This window comes from Toxorhynchites rutilus, chromosome 2 (assembly GCF_029784135.1).
Source record: "Toxorhynchites rutilus septentrionalis strain SRP chromosome 2, ASM2978413v1, whole genome shotgun sequence".
In the NCBI taxonomy this organism is placed as follows: domain Eukaryota; kingdom Metazoa; phylum Arthropoda; class Insecta; order Diptera; family Culicidae; genus Toxorhynchites; species Toxorhynchites rutilus.
In genome coordinates, this window is record NC_073745.1 from 97,648,750 (window position 1) to 97,667,921 (window position 19,172).

Here is a 19,172-nt window from a genome sequence, read left to right on the forward strand (position 1 = left end):
AAAGAATTGTCAAATGATCTTTGTATTTTACATTTTCCTCTGAAATTATTGCACATCTTATGTTTACGTAGTTCTCGATCCGCGAAAGCTCATTCACCACCTATTCACCTCTAGTATCTGAAATGACGAAACGACGTTTTAGGGAAACATATTCCGGTCTGCACAACGACAAGCGAGTTCAAAAGTACTCAACACCAAAAAAATACCCCCGACTTGCATGTATTTGCAAAGCGGATTTGCCCAAGCACATAAATTTTGAAGTCCGTGTTAGGGAAACACAGCTCGGTGGGAACAAAAATATCCCCGACTTGCATGTATATTTGCAAAGCAGATTTCCACAGGTACATCAATTTTGAATTCTATGTTGGGGAAACCGTAAATCGGGCCAATCAAAACTTGGAAGTGAGGGCGTTTAGATAACGCTTGACATTTTACAATTATTCAATTGCTCATCTCATGAAATTGACATTTTATTAATTGTGATAGACGCGTAGAAATATTTCCTATCAATTGATGCGACATCTGTTAGGAAATGTTCGAGTTATAAGCATTCGAAATACGGGTAGGGCTAGCACACAAATCGGTAGAACAAATATATGGGAAAAAAGGAAGTACTTCCAGTTTTCATGAATTTAAACCGTTTAGAGATTGGCGAATTGTAATGTATAGCATATCAAACAAATCTTAGAGAATTTCTGATTCGATTGGTACGCAAATCGTTAAAATCCGTTCGCAGCAAAAATAGTTTTTAACGTTAAATTTATTTCATGAAAACGTGACTTGTTTTCTGATTTGGCTCTCTTAGTGTGAGACGTAGTCCTACGTCAAAAAAAACTCTGTTCTGTTTCCATCTCGACTTTCTTTTGTCACTTTTTTGGTGCTATTTGGTGAGATGGAGATGTAATCTACTGTAATGGAAGAATGTTAACACCTGAAGTAAATGGATCTTAAGAATATACAATCGAAGATTCATTACATTGTCCAACAGATGATGAGAAAATATAAACGATTTCAACTACGGTATAGCAAAGGAACCCTTTTTGATATCCGTGACGCTTTTTCGAAAAATCTTTTTTGTCGAGATAGGCTGCTACGTTGTTGTTTCTGCGAATGAAAGGCTCCTCTTGTGGACGAAGGTTTGCAACGTGCTGAGCTGTGATCTCCATTAATCATCAGCACGACCTATAGGTTTGGTCGGTAATAAGAATTCAAAACACTCAGAAGCGACGGAACTCAAAACGAAAAATCTGATTAAAAGCAACGACGAATTGCTCGTTAATTATTGACCGTTGTCACTTGCCAGACCACCGTTTCGGGCGACTTTTTTTCTAAATCTTTCAGTTTATCATATACTCGGTGTTCTGAGACTTTGGAAAGTTTCGCGAACTCATATGTGCACCTCCAACGCTCGTGCAGTCGTGCCAGTAATTAAATATCGGGCACTCAATTTCCTTCGAAAAGCGGTAGCCGCCAATTGATTGTTTAACAGGTAACAGGTATTTAGCGTGGGATGTTTGCGTTGGATTTGTGTCTTTCAGGTCGCATTTTACCGTACATGGAAAAGCTATGTAGGAGGTGTTTGGGAGAGATGGAATGCTACACTTGTGCAATAGTGATTAGCTGTAGATGGGCTTGTTGCACCTTCACGTACATACATGTGTTGTGAGATTTTGCAACAATAACAGTCAGGATATTACAAGAATTATTTATTATTTATTTATTTATTTATTTATTTTTTTGTAGAAATTGATACACAAGCTTAACACAGCGATTCTTGAATTTATGTATCTCTTCCCTGAAGTGTTTCTCCGATTTTTTTGATTGAATGATATAAGTAAATGATTGATATAACAAAAATGATTATCTATTTTGTATTAAGCTGAATCTCAGCAAATGTAATCATAATTGGATTGGCTAACGCTATTTTCTTGTACAACCTAGTCGGTTGTAGGTGCTGAGATCCAGGACCAAAAATCATTACTTTCTGTAAATGTTCAATCAAAGTCAAAATACCAGGAATGGAATGCCTTAAAAGTGGTGCAGATTACTTTACTTGAAACCTTTTTTATTTAAGTCAGGAAACCTAGCTCACATTCCAATCAAAATCATACGTCAGAAAACATATCGTTAAACGAAAATAAAAGCATGGTGCAAACGGGCTATAAAAACTAATGCAGATTGTTGATCCATTTGACGCAGATTTGAAGAAATGTGACACCACGTTGAAGCAAATTGAATCACTATTTGAAGTACAACACCCCCAGAACATTGTGTTATGTAATCAACAACCGTAATCGTTGGACAGCAACGTTTTATTCCCTAACCCCATAAAAATGATCCCCACGTTCGACGGTAACTCGAAACAATTAAACGCTCGGTTAATAACGGCTGACACTAACTGCTTTGGAAGAGTGTGCGATACCTTCGAAATTCAAAATGTGCGTCATCACGGTAACTAATAAAATTGAAGGAGAAATAGAAATCATAATACTAAGTGTATGCATGTTGAGCATGTTTTTTTCATTATGATTTATGATTAAGAAGCTATCATATTTCTCTAACCAACGCAAACAGAACGCAGACAATTTTGCTGGTTAAGAGAGAAAGTGGTAATCTTCGTTACAATAAGCGAAGACCGTTCAGATTCTACATATAATAGAAACTATAGACCTAGTCAGTTGGAAATATACAAGCTAACGATGCTGGCCAACTTCTGTTTTGAATTGAACTGAATATTTGGAATTCAAATTCCAAAAATAAAGTATAGTTCCATAGAGTAGAGCGGGGCAAAGGTGCGCACCTAACTGTTGTCGTCCAATAACTCTTGACATACTCGTAAAAGCAAATAAAATCCAGTTTGCTTACCAAATTGTAACTATAGATTACCTTCGAAACGAAGTACAAGAATTTCTCGAGCTATTTTTGAAGTTGGACAAATACCTGTGTTAATACAAAATGACAAATGCGCACTTTTTCCCCCACTATTGGGTAATTTAATTGAACTTCTGAGATAACTTGTAACAAAATTAAATGCTTTATCATTACCAGCGGGAAAAGTATCAATACTAGATTATGTAGGGACCATCCAGTGGGGAGGAGGAGGATGTTGTATGGTGTTTTATTGGTCAAGAAGGGTTGTTTGTTATGTGTTCATTGATTCTTGGAACCTAGAAATATGATAACGGGCCACCCACATACTACGTGGATTTTTTTGGGATGGAACGGACTGACAATATAAGATATCCAAAAATGTCCTACATTTGAAACAGAATTCTTTTAATATAAATACATAGTTTCCATCACCTGATTTATTTGAAACTCATTATTGAAAAAAACAAAAACAATTGAAGTTCATCGTGAAAACATAAACATAAACGACGCATAACCGTTATTGAATTGAATTCATTGTGAAAATAAAAACATTTTTCATTTGAGACTCATTTTTAATTATTTTCAAACAATTGTTTATTTTTCTTTCTCATCTTGGATTTCGGTTCTGAGGATTCCGACGCTTTGTCTTGGAGCGCTATTGTGGAGATCAAAGAGACATACGATGTTTCCTCATGAAACTAGAAGTCCAATCCCTTTCGCAAAATCAAACGACAGGGGCCGAAAATCAGCAATGGTTCGCCAGATCCTCAGACTGCTCACTCGTAAATATTGGCCTGAACCACCCTAGGTGCTCGCACATCTTAGCAGAAGTAGAAATGCCAATAAAAGAAGTTTCAAATCATAAATCACTTACTGATATGAGCCTCTATCTCAGAACTGATTCAGAAATACTTAGGTCTGCCGCAATTCAACGCTTTGAGGCTCCCTCCCGAAGCCTCTGTCGGGCCATTTCGAGCATTTCTTCAAATTAATTTTCTTCTTGTGGGTCTCGTTAAAAATATGGTTGAAAACATTTTATAAATTTTTTTGAGAGCAAAACTCTGGACGCTGGCCTCATCGCCACTGCTCACTTTTGCCCCAAAAGCAATTTTTCGAACAAATCGAATTTCTAAAAAAAATTCATGAACTTTTTCACAAAAACGAATACGCACTTTAACTACTTTAAAATGGAGGTTTCCTTGACAATGTAGTTTCGAACTTTCCAGTTATTTCAGGTAGCTTAATCGTCATCCTCAAAAATGAAAAAAATTATAGGAGGTTGTGTCCAAGATACGACCGCATTGTTGACGTAGAACTACGCTGTTATTTTATATAAGTCGCTTGTTCATACCTTCGGATATTATTCTATAATGCTGTGAAAATATTCGGAACAACTACTTAGTAGAATAATATCTGAAATGGTTTTTTCATTGTAGAATCATTTGACGATAATTGATTGAAGATTCATTCTTGCCCTCGCAAAACAACACACTAGCTGATCGTATGTCGCAATTTATTTCATGTCAATGCATTGAAAATTTACCTCGAACGCTATTCCGGTGGCCTTTTTCGCAATTGACATAGACTCGGCTATAAACTCGTAACTACATCAATATATCTTTGACACCGCATGGAAACAACAACAATGACAACACTTGCAAGTATCAAATATCATGCTACATGTTATTTAGTATTTCCTCAAAGGAATCGCACCTCCAGGCATCGTTCGTACAACGTAAACCAAGCGCCAAACAAGCGTTTGCCATAGCATGCATACAGAGCCATACATTGATGGCTTGAAACTACTAGGAATATAAACACTTCTCATCATTTTGCGCTATTGTCAAAAGAAACACTTCTGTTCATGTTACTGGCCTCGAATAAAGTTGCATTACTTTCTCATGCTCGAGATAAGCACAGCTGTCAAGCTAAGCTAAGTTCTGTTACTGGCAAGCGGAACCTAATCACATACAAAATTCCAGAATGACATTTACTTTCTTCTTGGTGACTAAACAAGCCAAATAAATTCTTTTTGTTAATATCAACAGCCTCGAAAACCAGTAGCATTGCTTCATTATAATCAAGCGCAAATGCAATCCTAGTTGAAGGCAGTTTTGCGACTGGCACGCGAACCTAAATAACTTATAACATTCCAGTAAGACATTCAAGATGCTTCTTCTTCCTCTTGAATGGCGTTAACGTTCCCTGTGGAACTTTTGCCGTCTCAACGTATGCATTAACTAGCGTCATTTATTAATACTTAGTTGAGATCTCTTAAGCCAAATAACACGCCTTGAATGTATTCCGAGGGGCAAGCTATAGAATACGCGTGACCACAGTGCAAGTCGAAGGAAATTTCTTTGAAGAAAAATCCCCCGGCCAGAACGGGAATCGAACCCGAACACCCGGCATGATAATGTGAAACGCTAACCACTCGGCCACGGGTGCACGTCAAGATGCTTGGTATTCCCTAAATATTTTTTTGGAGCACAACCTTAACGCCTGCTTCGCCATTACGTCAGTTTAATGCATTAATGCATTCTCAAAGGCACCAAAGAAGCCGTCGTGGTCGTCGATAAGTTGCTCGTTATTGACAGCTCTGTTCGGGAAAGCACACAAATGGACAGAACAAATGTATGGGAAAATGGAAACGCTTAAAGTTTTGATGAATTATTTACAAACCAGGGGATTCTAATGTCTGTTAAACAAGGGAATTTCCAATTCGTTTAGTATGTAGTAAATCGCCAAAATCCGTTCGCGGCAAGAATAGTTATTAACGTTAACTTTATTTCATAAAAACGTGACCTGTTTTCTGACTTGGCACCCTTAATGAAAGACCTAGTTCTACGTCAAAAGTTGTAGGAGGTTGTACGCTGTTATTTTGTTCAAGTCCTCCACTTTGCGCTCTTCTCAACAGAAGCTCTTCTTCGATTATCTTAGCTGTCATCCTTGGTGGAGATAGTTTTGTTACTGTCATGCGAAACAAAATCACACACAGAATTCCAGCACAATTATTTCCTTGGTGAGTCGATTATAGGATAGTTTGATGAATGGCGTCAGTTTGATGTAGTTTGTGATCTAGGCAAATATCCCCGTTTGTTCTTCTTCTTCTTCTCTTCTTGGTTCACGGAGACTTCAAATCATTCCCCTTCGTTGATCGCCGATAAGTTACTCGTTATTGACGGCATGGGTAGGGAAGCTCACACAAATGTATGGGAAAATGGAAAAGCCTCTAATGTTCATCAATTTGAACCGTTACACACCAGGGGGTTGTAATATATAGCATAAAATGGGTGGGTTATATTTATGATATAACCGCAAGGTTGACGTGGGACTTCCTTAGCTTAGCAATCATTTGTTTTTATTGATTCAAATTTTGATTGAATGAAACAATTTCCGAATTCAATTGAATTCAATATATTTGCTTTGTGAGTAAAAAGATTGTACAATGCCATGTGAGGTCAATTAATGCAATAGATTATGTTCTTCGTTACAAGTAAATTTAATGACAGTCTTTTACGTTTGGTATGATGACATCTTGGTTTTGATGTATGTGTTAGGCAAACACATTTCAGTCAGAACAAAAATACCCCCGATTTGCATGTATTTGCAATGCCGATTTCCCCAGACACCTCGGTTTAGAAGTCTTTATTAGGTAAACACATTTCAGCCGGAACAAAAATACCCCTGAGCTGCATTAATTTGCAATGCCAATTTCCTCAGACACCTTGGTTCTGAAGTCTGTGTTGGGGAAATATATTTCAGTCGGAACAAAAATGCCCCCGACTTGCATGTATTTGCAATGCCGATTTCCCCAGACACCTCGGTTTAGAAGTCTTTATTAGGTAAACACATTTCAGCCGGAACAAAAATACCCCTGAGCTGCATTAATTTGCAATGCCAATTTCCTCAGACACCTTGGTTCTGAAGTCTGTGTTGGGGAAATATATTTCAGTCGGAACAAAAATGCCCCCGACTTGCATGTATTTACAATGCCAATTTCCCCACGCTCCATGGATTTGAAGTCTGTGTTATGGAAATACATTCCAGTCGGAACAAAAATATCCCCGACTTTCATGTATTTGCAATGCTGATTTCTCTAACGCTGCTTGATTTTGAAGTCTGTGTTAGGGAACACATTTCAGTGCGAGCGAAAGTCCCCATACTTTCATGTGTTTGCAATGCCGATTTCCCCCATGCTGCTTGGTTTGGATGGCTGTGTTGGGGAAAACGTAAATCGGGCCAATCAAAACGAGCTAGTTAGGGCGTTTAGATAGCGTTTAACATTTGACAGTTATTCAGTTGCTTATCTAATGAAAAAAACATTTTATTAATTTTATTTATCGCAAGATAGAAGCGTAGAAATATTCCGTATCAACTGATGCAAACATCCTTCCGATCCAATAAGAAATGATCGAGTTACGAGCATTCGGAATTTTTCATTTTTTCTTGCATGTTCTATGTTTAGGTTTTCATTTTACCCCCATATACTCCGGTTAGACGTAGTCCCACGTCAAAAACAAATCTTAGGGAATTTCCGATTCGTTTGGTATTCAAATCGTCGTTGTCTGTTCGCGTCAAAAATAGCTATTAACGCTAATTTTCTTTCATAGAAACGTGACTTGCTTTCTGATATGGAAGACGTAGTTCTACGTAAAAAATAGATCAAAACAACGCAAAACTCTTCTTACCTCATAACTTTTTGCAACTTTTATTATTTTTATTATTCGCCATTCTATTCCAAACCGATATAGTGGTTCTCAGACATTCATGAAAAAGGGTGGTTTTGCTCCTTATTGCAAAATATTAGACTCGTATTTTTTTATTTCTTCATTTGGGTGCCCATTTCCATTTCAGGGTGGTACGAAAAATTAACTTTTTCCCCTTTTTTACAAAAAAGACTTATTTTCAAAAATTCATTACTTTAGAACTGTTGACCCGAATTGGATGATCGACATATCTAATTGAAGCCAGTTAACTAATTAGTTTTAAAAGAATATTGAACCCCCGGAAAAATTGGATTCCGTTTTCGTAATTTTTGATTTTTTATTGTTTTCGCAGTTTACATTGTTTTGGGACCAATGATGCTCTATATTTTTATATATATTTTTTGAAAGCTGAGGGGTTTTTATATAATATATCCAAAAATTAGACAGGAGTTTTGTTTTCGTTTTTGAGTTATAATTTTTCAAAGTTAACGAAGTTTCAAAGTTAAATGCGACTAGAATCCAATTTTGTCGCAAGTTCATTATTTTTTAAAAGATTGAAGCTCATTAGTTTCAATTTGATATATCGATCAAATGAATCGATTTAGTAGTTCAAAAGTTATGATATTTTGAAAAAAAAAGACGGGTGGGTAATGTCGGGGACATAACCGGAGTGACGTAGGACTATGCAAAGGGGACAGCTTTTGTTAAATATATATTTTAAATATATTGTTTTATTTTCTTCACCTACGTGAATACCTACCTATCTACCTGAAAAATGGATTAGTTTACTGTTTACTCTTTATGAATATGTTAATGGTTCTGAAAAGAACCTTTGGTGTTGTGTTTTTGTTATCAATCGATATTCCCATCTTGTTCGGCTAATCCTTCCTGTTTAGCGATTTGTTGTCACTCGCCACAGCTTTCACAGTTGGAAAATTTCTTCCCATCCAGCTTGTGACATATTTTACAGTAAATTACATTCAATGGCACGTCGCATTACCACCACTCAGTGCCGGATTGGAGGTAATTTTAACCTGTAATTGAACATTTGCGATGACAGTGGTACAGTGTCGACTTTCAATGTGGGATCATAATTTGGATCTCTATGTTTACAAAAATGTCCAACTAAATAAGTCACATTACATGTCCGTCCAATTAGCTAAATGTCGAACTAATTGTAGATTACTGTACTTTCAATCTGGAAACAATTTAAGAATTGGTGAAAATTGAATAATCAGGAAAGTCCCCAACTATCAATAAGCTCAGAACAACTGCCAAATTCACATACTCATCAAATCCTGGCAAACAAATTATGAAAACATCAATTTGTGTTTTATTATTATTTTGGATAATGTTTTAGAAAGCATTGAACTTTATTTCCTAAACTCTTTTTTGGAAGGTTTAATGGCCCTGAAAAGCGCCTTGTTTTATGGAATGGTTCCAATTTAGAAAACTTAGTACTCGTGGTTTTGAAAAAAACCATTTCGAACGCCCTCGATGCCGCCTTGTTCTGGATTTGCCACCAAAGCAGTTTGTATAAAGAACAAACTTTTTTCTTCTGCTACCTGATGCCGTTTTGCGATTGCGTTTGCCACTCGCCATTCGCTGCAACTGCCTGTTGTCTTGATGTCCGCCGAACCGAATGTGTTATGTTCCGAATGCAGGTTTTCTTATCGTCGCGAGCAGCTTTGCCAGCTAACTCGATCACTCCGGCGGCCGAAACTATATAACGCCGGCTAGGTGGACTGGTACACAGGTACTAACGCGCTCGACCTAGCTACCTTTTCCGGTGCAATTGGCGGATACACCTACGGGAAATAGCAGACCACCACGGTTCGAGCGAGATTTTGCCTTTCCCTTCTCTTTTCCTCCTTTGTTGAGTACACGATGCCGATGCCGTACAACCACACGGGTTTACGGTTTGAAAGAAAATAAGATATTTTTTTGGGGTCCGCGTGTTTTATACTCTAGCGGTACACACTCACAGGATAGAGACAAATCGGCAGACTCAGCCAAAGGGGCGGGTCCAACGAGACGAACGAATGAGCGTTAAAAGGGAGCGATGGCAAAAAAATACATTCATTACGATTTGTTCGCTCGTTGGATTCACATACAGACTAAAAAAGGTCCTTTTCAGGATCACAAAAAGTCTAAAGAGTTTATTGTTTTGTTATCACTCGATATCCCCATCTTGTTCGGCTAAACCTTCCTGTTTAGCGATTTGTTGTCACTCGCCACAGCTTTCACAGTTGGAAAATTTCTTCCCATCCAGCTTGTGACATATTTTACAGTAAATTACATTCAATGGCACGTCGCATTACCACCACTCAGTGCCGGATTGGAGGTAATTTTAACCTGTAATTGAACATTTGCGATGACAGTGGTACAGTGACGACTTTCAATGTGGGATCATAATTTGGATCTCTATGTTTACAAAAATGTCCAACTAAATAAGTCACATTACATGTCCGTCCAATTAGCTAAATGTCGAACTAATTGTAGATTACTGTACTTTCAATCTCGAAACAATTTAAGAATTGGTGAAAATTGAATAATCAGGAAAGTCCCCAACTATCAATAAGCTCAGAACAACTGCCAAATTCACATACTCATCAGATCCTGGCAAACAAATTATGAAAACATCAATTTGTGTTTTATTATTATTTTGGATAATGTTTTAGAAAGCATTGAACTTTATTTCCTAAACTCTTGTTTGGAAGGTTTAATGGCCCTGAAAAGCGCCTTGTTTTATGGAATGGTTCCAATTTAGAAAACTTAGTACTCGTGGATGTCCGCCGAACCGAATGTGTTCTGTTCCGAATGCAGGTTTTCTTATCGTCGCGAGCAGCTTTGCCAGCTAACTCGATCACTCCGGCGGCCGAAACTATATAACGCCGGCTAGGTGGACTGGTACACAGGTACTAACGCGCTCGACCTAGCTACCTTTTCCGGTGCAATTGGCGGATACACCTACGGGAAATTGCAGACCACCACGGTTCGAGCGGGATTTTGCCTTTCCCTTCACTTTTCCTCCTTTGCCTTATCCAACCATGGCTGCTTGTGTTGGTTTGTTGATGTGAGGTGATGCGAAACAATGTGGTGTACGGTTCGGATGAGAATGATCGTTACGGCAGCGGAGAGGGGATTTTTAAGCTGACTGGCTGGCTCGAGAATTACGCATGTGTGAGACTGCGACCAATGTTTCCCTCATTTTTTTTCTTTTTCCTTTCCAATCGTGCTTCATTCTATTTCGCTGCTGCTCTGGTTGCCCGTTTTGGTCGGTACGATTTGAGGAGCACAAAATGGACCAATCAAAAATGGGCACATAGTGTATTTGGACAATGCTTGATATTTCACAATTGTTCAATTATTTATCTCACGAAAAATGAAATGTTATTCGTTATGATAGATGCGTAGATATATTTCCTATCAATTGATGCAAAAACCTTTGCGATCTATTGAGAAATGCTCGAGTTATAAGCGTTCCAAATCTTGCATTTTTTCCTACTTGTTCAGTGCCTAGATTTCCATTTCACCCCCTATATATTCCGGTTAGACGTAGTCCTACGTCAAAAGTTATTTTTGGAAAAAGGACAAAATATGATTTTTTGGACCATCGGTAAACTTTGAAAAATCATAACTCAAAAACGAATAAAATTGTAAGGGGTTGTATCTAGGACACGACCGCATATTTTCGACGTAGAACTACGTAATTACATTATGCAATCCACTTGTTTACCACTTCAAATGTTATTTCAGAATGCATCGAATTTTTTTGTGATAAATTAAATTATTAAATAAATTTTTTGAACGTACTTTTACGTTTGATATTATGCCTAGGATAACCAAAATATGTGAACGAAAGAATTGTCAAATGATCATTGTATTTTACATTTTCCTCTGAAATTATTGCACATCTCATGTTTACGTAGTTCTCGATCCGCGAAAGCTCATTCATCAGTATCTGAAATGACGGAATGACGTTTAAGGGAAACATATTCCGGTCTGCACAACGACAAGCGAGTACAAAAGTACTCAACACCAAAAAACACCCCCGACTTGCATGTTTTGACAAAGCGGATTCCCCCTGGCACATTGATTTTGAAGTTCGTGTTAGGGAAACACAGCTCGGTGGGAACAAAAATATCCCCGACTTGCATGTATATTTGCAAAGCGGATTTCCTCAGGTACATCGATTTTGAAGTCTGTGTAGGGGAAACCGTAAATCGGGCCAATCAAAACTTCGCAGTTGGGGCTTTTAGATAACGCTTGACATTTTACAATTATTCAATTGTTCATCACATGAAAAATAACAAAAATAAAATTTAACAATTGTGATAGACGCGTAGACATATTTCCTATCAATTGATGCAAACATCTGTTGAGAAATGCCTTTTGCATAGGACACTGCTTGCTCCCTTGGCGTGTTGAAGGTTCACCTGAATAAACTTTATTCTATCCAGCATTTTATTCGTCCCCATTCTTCAGGGAGAGGCTGCTTGAACCCGAAAAGCTTGTTAGAGTTGTTCATATAAGTCCCACGAGTTGCACGGTAAAAAAGGTCAGCTAAAATTTCTATACGATGTCAGAACCTTTCACGTAATGTCCAGCAACAGTATGCATTTTCATTATATAAAGTTGATCACATCTCGAGAACGGTTAGTCCTAGGATAAAATGTTATATATAATTTTTGATGTAGGATAAAACTAGGATAGAACAATATACAGTCTAAAAAAAAAACATTAAGATAACTACTCAAGCAAAAAAAGAAAGTAACAAAACATTGAGAAAAGATAATCCAATCCAGTGCTTCAATCCATTTATAGTAATTTATTTGCATTTTTCGAAGAAATTTATAACATCTGTGGTAAATTGATTGTTTCTCGGTGTTATTTTGTGTTTTTCGGATTCTGGTAGTTATTTATCGTGTAAACAAGAAGTATGCAAGGTTTTAATTCTGGAATTCTAGTTGCAGTCAACGAAAAATGGGCCCGCATAATTCCACGGAAACACAGCGGATGGTCATCCGCAAAATGTCCAAGGCAGGCAGCAGCCAATGCGAAATCGCGAAATCGGTTGTTCCTACAGATTTGAGACTTTTCTTCGATCTAATTGATTGCGCTAAATAACAAGACAAGGATGGACATACAACGTTGGAAGAAGGAAGAGCTTGAAAGAGCAACGAAGGCCGTCAAGAACGGATTTTCTTCGACATCGAAAGTGTATGAAAATGTTCGAACAACAGTGAAAAGATCCATGAAGAATTCGAGATTGTCTCAATCCAATTTTTCTGTTCTGGAATCTGGCCAAAACACCTGGTATCGATCCCAGAACACTGTTACTGATTATAACATTATCCCAAAATACTTTACATAAACATGAGTATTTTTTTTCGATGAAACACACACTGGATCAGATCACCCCACAGATAGTCCTGCATCAAATTTGAATGTCCAAAAATCATCTTTTTTATATTATAATATATTTGGTAATATGAAGCTTGATATAATGATTAAAAATTATTGATTGAGAGAAAACAAGTGTAGCTCAGTATACAATGTGACATTTTTTATTTAGACCATATTTGGCGATTTACTTAGGGGTTCCCCGTTTCCCCTAATGTTTAATTAGAATTCCGGTGATCTTTTGATCGAACAGTTCAGAGATCCAAAAACGATAAATTGGGATACATTCCAAACTTCAGGAGAAAATGTTGATATTAGTGGAAAGTATTCCTTCAACTGAACAGCTTGAAATAGTTTCATCAGAATTTGAAACCAACACCGATCACCCTTTGAAGAAAATTGTCCACTGAAGCGAAAATTTCAAATGAGGATGCATCTTGATGGAACAAGTTTTCATTGATTACTTAGAAAGTTGAAGTGAAGACATCGCAAGGTAAGTTAATACCATACTTGAAAATACACGATTCATTTACAACAATTTTAGCGCTATAATTAAAATCTTGAACGAGAATTGTGTCTGAAAATGATCTGATATTATAATGATGAGTTTTGGTAGAAGTACTAGGATCTTTTTACTATAAAAGTTTACTGGCTGACCCGGCAAACTTCGTCTCGCCCAAAATTTGTTTTTTGTTATCAATACCTTCAAACATTCACGTTTTCTTACTAAGCGCAAGTTCATGAGTCCAATCGCAGAACTGTTCATTGATTGATCTTCTAATGGACCCCGTTGAATTTACATTTTAGTAAAAAGTTCCTAGTACTTCTACCAAAACTCATCATTATAATATCAGTTCATTTTCAGACACAATTCTCGTTCAAGATTTTTCAACCACTTGCAAATAACATATTTCTTCGTTACATGGAATAAATGTTTGATACAGAAAATATGATAGAATAAAGACAGACCCCTCCTCTCTTCTCCCCTTAGAGAGGTAGAGGAGTGTCTATTCACCATAGAAACGTTTCGTGCCCCTAAAATCCACACATGCCAAATTTGGCTCACTTTGCTCGATCAGTTTTCAAGCCACCCACCCTAAGAGAGAGGGGAGGAGTGTCGAATCACCGTGAAAACATTTATTGTGCCCTAAAACCTCCATATACCTAATTTGGTTTCATTTACTTGATTAGTTCTCGAGTAATGCAGAAATTTGTGTTTTATTTGTATGGTGGCCCCCTTAAGAGAGGGGGAGGAGTATATAACCCCCATTGAATCATTGCACCCTAAAACCTTCACATGCCATATTCCATTTCATTTGCTTGATTGATTCTCGAGTAATGCAGAAACTTGTGTCTCATTTGTATGGCAAACCTTCACACCTGCTTTTATACTCTGTGTGAGGAGTGATGCGTATTGTGTAACAAAGGGTTTTGTTTCGTTTCCGTCTGTTGAGTGTTAATTCGGGGGATTTTTAATTCTGATCGTATTGTATCCGGTAGCTTCCGTCATCCCGGGCTAACGTCAAATGATGTGAATGTCCGCTTCGTATATAAATTGACATCAATATAAATTGGATTTTCAGACCTTTATTATTCTTGAGACTGAACTTGATTTTGTTTATTTAAAAAAGATTTCAAACTCTGCAGTTCATTCGCCTCTAATTCTTGGAACTGTGTCTCCCACCACAAGTATGTATTTGCATACATTTCAATAAAACTACATAGATTTACAGTAATTGAATGGATGATCTGTTAAGTGGTATTTCTCGTGCAGACAGAGTGAACAAAAAATTTAAAAAAGCAGAAGTGTTTGAAACTCACAGAAACTTTTTTCAATAAAAACTACTTAGCTTTACTTAGTTCACTCTAATTGATCCATAAACTATATGAGAAAATTGAATTTCAGTTGCAAAATTTTACTATCTGCTTTCATGTGCATTAATCAAACTGGATTTACCCATTTGCCTAACGTGTTCATCTTATCTCCACCCCCAATCACATTATAAAGGAATTCTAACTAAAACCGTGAATCCCACATCAAATGGATACCCACAATCTATGTTGAAGGGATCGAAGCAAAATTGTTTTTGGGGGAACTATTAAGATACAAACATGAACAACTCACTCCACTTCTGAATGGGTTTTGCATGGACTTTGAAAACCTAATGACATATAAAAGTCCCGCGCTAGAATGTCCGCCAAGGCCCAGAGCCAATTTTGCAATCGATTTTCCCGTGTTGCACAATTCGGTTGTTTGTTTCTAATCATTTCACGAGATTTACACACGCAAAAGTGCACGCCTGGTAATTTGTTCCACTTGGCTGTCCAAGAGCCGCTGGGGTTCCACTCGGTAACCGGAGACGGCGTGGCCAACGTTGAGCCGGAGATCGGATTGAGTTGATCTGATTAAATTTCTTACGTTTAGTTGTAACACTAAACTGCCAGTGGTTTCTGTGTTTGCTTTTTTGTCATTTCACCGAATCAGACTGCATTGGGTAGACATTCATGTTCGAATTTGGTAGATATGTTGGCTGTGTTAAAGTTAACAAATCAATAAAAACAGTACTGAAACATTCTCGCTTTCGGAAGAAAATGTTGTTCCTCATGTAAAACATATAAGCAAAAGTATCGCTCGAGTCAAAGCATTGTCAACGAAGAAAACCTTCACAAGAACCGAAGGATTCCTAACTGTTTACCGAGACAGAGCGCAATCCAGAACCCATTATCACAAGCATGTTTTGTTTTCGCAAGCACTTTCGCCTTCACTTATGGTTTAGTTTTGATTCGCTTGTTTTGTTCCACCCACAACGGAGAAGCACTGATCCATCAACCCCACACTATACATGCACACACATACACACACTCTCGAATGTTTCGCTTGCATCAGCATAAGTGCAGTGATTTAGTGCACACGATGCGGCTCTTCGATGTACATATAAAACTCGGTTCTATATACAACGCGATGTCACAATTCGCCCACTTTTCGCTCCAGTGGAAACGAATTGAAAACAAAAGTGTTTCCCTACCATCAAACAAAAACAACAGACATGGCGGCATGTATCGGCGGAGAGTTCTACAAGAAACCTTTCTTTGTGGCCCCAAGAGAGTGAAGATGCACAAATCGCTTGAAATGCGGCTAGGTATGTTCTATTCGTTTCACAAAAAGATACATGCCGGAGTGGATCCTTCGTGTAAGTTCGATCGCCGCCAGCCATTCAACGGAATACAACGCCTTATAATTGAAAGTTCACGATTGAAACATTGTAGAAAAATGAACACTGTTGTAGCTAGGATGTTTCAAGCTTCAAAAGAAATTTGAGCTGATAGAATTCCCTTAACATGTTATTGAGACATTCATCGGCTGGCGAACGTACAGTCTAACCAGAAAGTCTGCATTAATCAGTCGAAAAATGCTTTTGAATTGTTGAACAGCAAGAACATAAATTTTAAATGGGCAAGGTACACATACCGTTCTGAATCAAACTTCCTACATTTTGTAATAAAGTCTTGAAATACTTAATGCACTGATGATATAACTATAAAATTAATATCACAACTGATTCTTTACAGTAATTCCTTGGCTTCACTATCATTTAATATAAGAATTACATATGAATTAAAACATAGTAGGAACAAATTCAACAGCACTACTCAATATTGTTTGTGTTTGACGTTTGCTTAGCGTGAGCACGTAGAATTTAACCGTTCATCAATATTTAAATTTCTCTCGTGTTTCATCAGTTTTCATCATAGTTATCAGTTTACTGTTATTGCTTGGTAAATGTTTCTCAGTTGACTATGAAATATAATCAAGTATAATATATTTTGACGTGGGACTACGTTTAACCGGAGTATATGGGGGGTAAAATGAAAACCTAAACACAGAACATGCAGGAAAAAATGAAAGATTCCGAATGCTTATAACTCGAACATTTCTTACTGGATCGGAAAGATGTTTGCATCAATTGATAGGGAATATTTCTACGCTTCTAACGCAATTAATAAAATATTATTTTTCATTAGATAAATGATTGAATAATTGTAAAATGTTAAGCGTTATCTAAACGCCCTAACTGCCTCGTTTTGATTGGCTAGATTTACGATTTCCCTAACACAGCCATCAAAACCAAGCAGCCTTGGGGATATCGGCATTGCAAATACATGAAAGTTGGGGGTATTTTTGTTCTGACTGTGTCACTGGACAACATCGTTGCTGGACGGACTGGACGGCGAGGGATCGAGTGCCTTTCTCAAGGCAAGAGGGCGGAGGTGGTAGCGCTGGAGTAAAGTAGAGTAGAGTTTTCAAAGGGCCTTTCTCAAGGCTAGAGACGAATGAACTGCAAAAGTTTAAAGTCTCTATAATACAATACCTTCCTTCCTTCCTTCTGACTGAGTGTGTTCCCCTAACACAGACTTCAAATCCATGGAGCGTAGGGAAATTGGCATTGCGAATACATGCAGGTCGGGGGTAATTTTGTTCCGATTGAAACATGTTTCCCCAAAACAGACTTCAGAACCAAGATGTCTGGGAAAATCGGCTTTGTAAACAAATGCAAATTGAGAGTACTTTTGTGCTCGCTTGCCTTTGTGCAAATTAGTAAATGTTTCCTTAACACGGTCTCCTAAACTTAGGAACCTGGGAAAATCGTGCAGACACTAGAGGCGAATGAACTTTCAAGTATAAATCCTCTATAGTATAAAAAAAAGAAGTTGAAGTTGTTGATTCATGCAAGCCGGGGTACTTCTTTGCTCTCCGAAAAGTATTTTCCAAACTGGATTACAAAAGCGGGTACGAACACAACACTTTGGCTCGGTTATTCAAGATTGCATTGAAGGATATGCCTTCATATCTTCTGCTCACTGAATTTCTACGCATACCATTTGAAGATTAGGAAAAATGTTGATAACCATTTGCTTGATTAAACAATATGTGTTCGACGCAAATGTCAAAGTTGAAACTGAGTGCCTGAAGTTTATTAAATCAAGCAAATTCGCGATTCGAGAAGTACATACACTTGAGAGATGCAAATTTCAGAAGAAAACGTAAAATAAAATAATCGTTTGATAATTCTTCCGTTCACAAATTTTGTTCTAAGCATCATACCAACCGTAAAAGGACTGTCATTAAATTTACTTGTAACGAAGAACATAATATATCACAATTTATGAATGGACCTTACATGGCATTATACAATCTTTTTACTCACAAAACAAATATATTGACGTCAATTGAATTCAGAAATTGTTTCATTCAATCAAAAATTAAACCAATCCCAACAAATGATTGCTAAGCTAAGGTAGTCCCACGTCAACCTTGCGGTTATGTAATAGATATAACCCACCCATTTTTTTTCCTTCAAAAAATTACAAATTACAATTCGGACACTTTATAGTGTCCGAAATTTGAATCGAACTTGGATATGTTGTATAAAGAAGTAGAATCTGCGAAGAAGTTGATTGAAATGACGAACCGCCAAACAACTTGAGGAAAAGAAAAGAAAAACTGAGTTGAAACGGGAAGAAAAAGAAATCCAAACAATAGCTATGTTGAGAAAGCAGGAAGAACGGATGAAGAAGAAAAAAAAACATTGAAGAACTGCAAAAAAAAAAAGGTGAAAATTCAAGAATTAAGAGAGAGAAATTGGTACAAAAGGATAATGACAAAATAGATGTGACTATGTAACAAAAATTAAGAAGAAATTCATGCTCTGATGCCTTCAATTATTTTATTACAAATAACGGAATTAAAATATATATAATTATCATTGAAGCAATATAAGCCTTAAGCGGCCCTTACACGATCATTAGCAATGACATTAACAGTAATGATGTTCATTCGAGGTTCACTGCAATCCACTTTATCGTTGTTGTTCAACCCTACACAATCATACTCATTGTCATTACATTCCTTCAGTATTGTTATGTTCTCCGTGCGAGCAAGATTGTATGATTAATATGGATCCGCGTAAAACCGCTTGCTTCGCTATAATCATGGCATTAGCTACAAAACGCCGAGTTAAACGTAAACGTTCGATGAAGGAGTGGTTGGAAAAACGGGAAGAGTATTCTCATGTTTCGTTATTGAATGAAATCAGAGACACCGAGCCAGAGGACTACAAGAACTATTTCCGCATGAATGATATCACCTTTGATAAACTGCTGAAATTGGTTACACCGTTTTTGTTA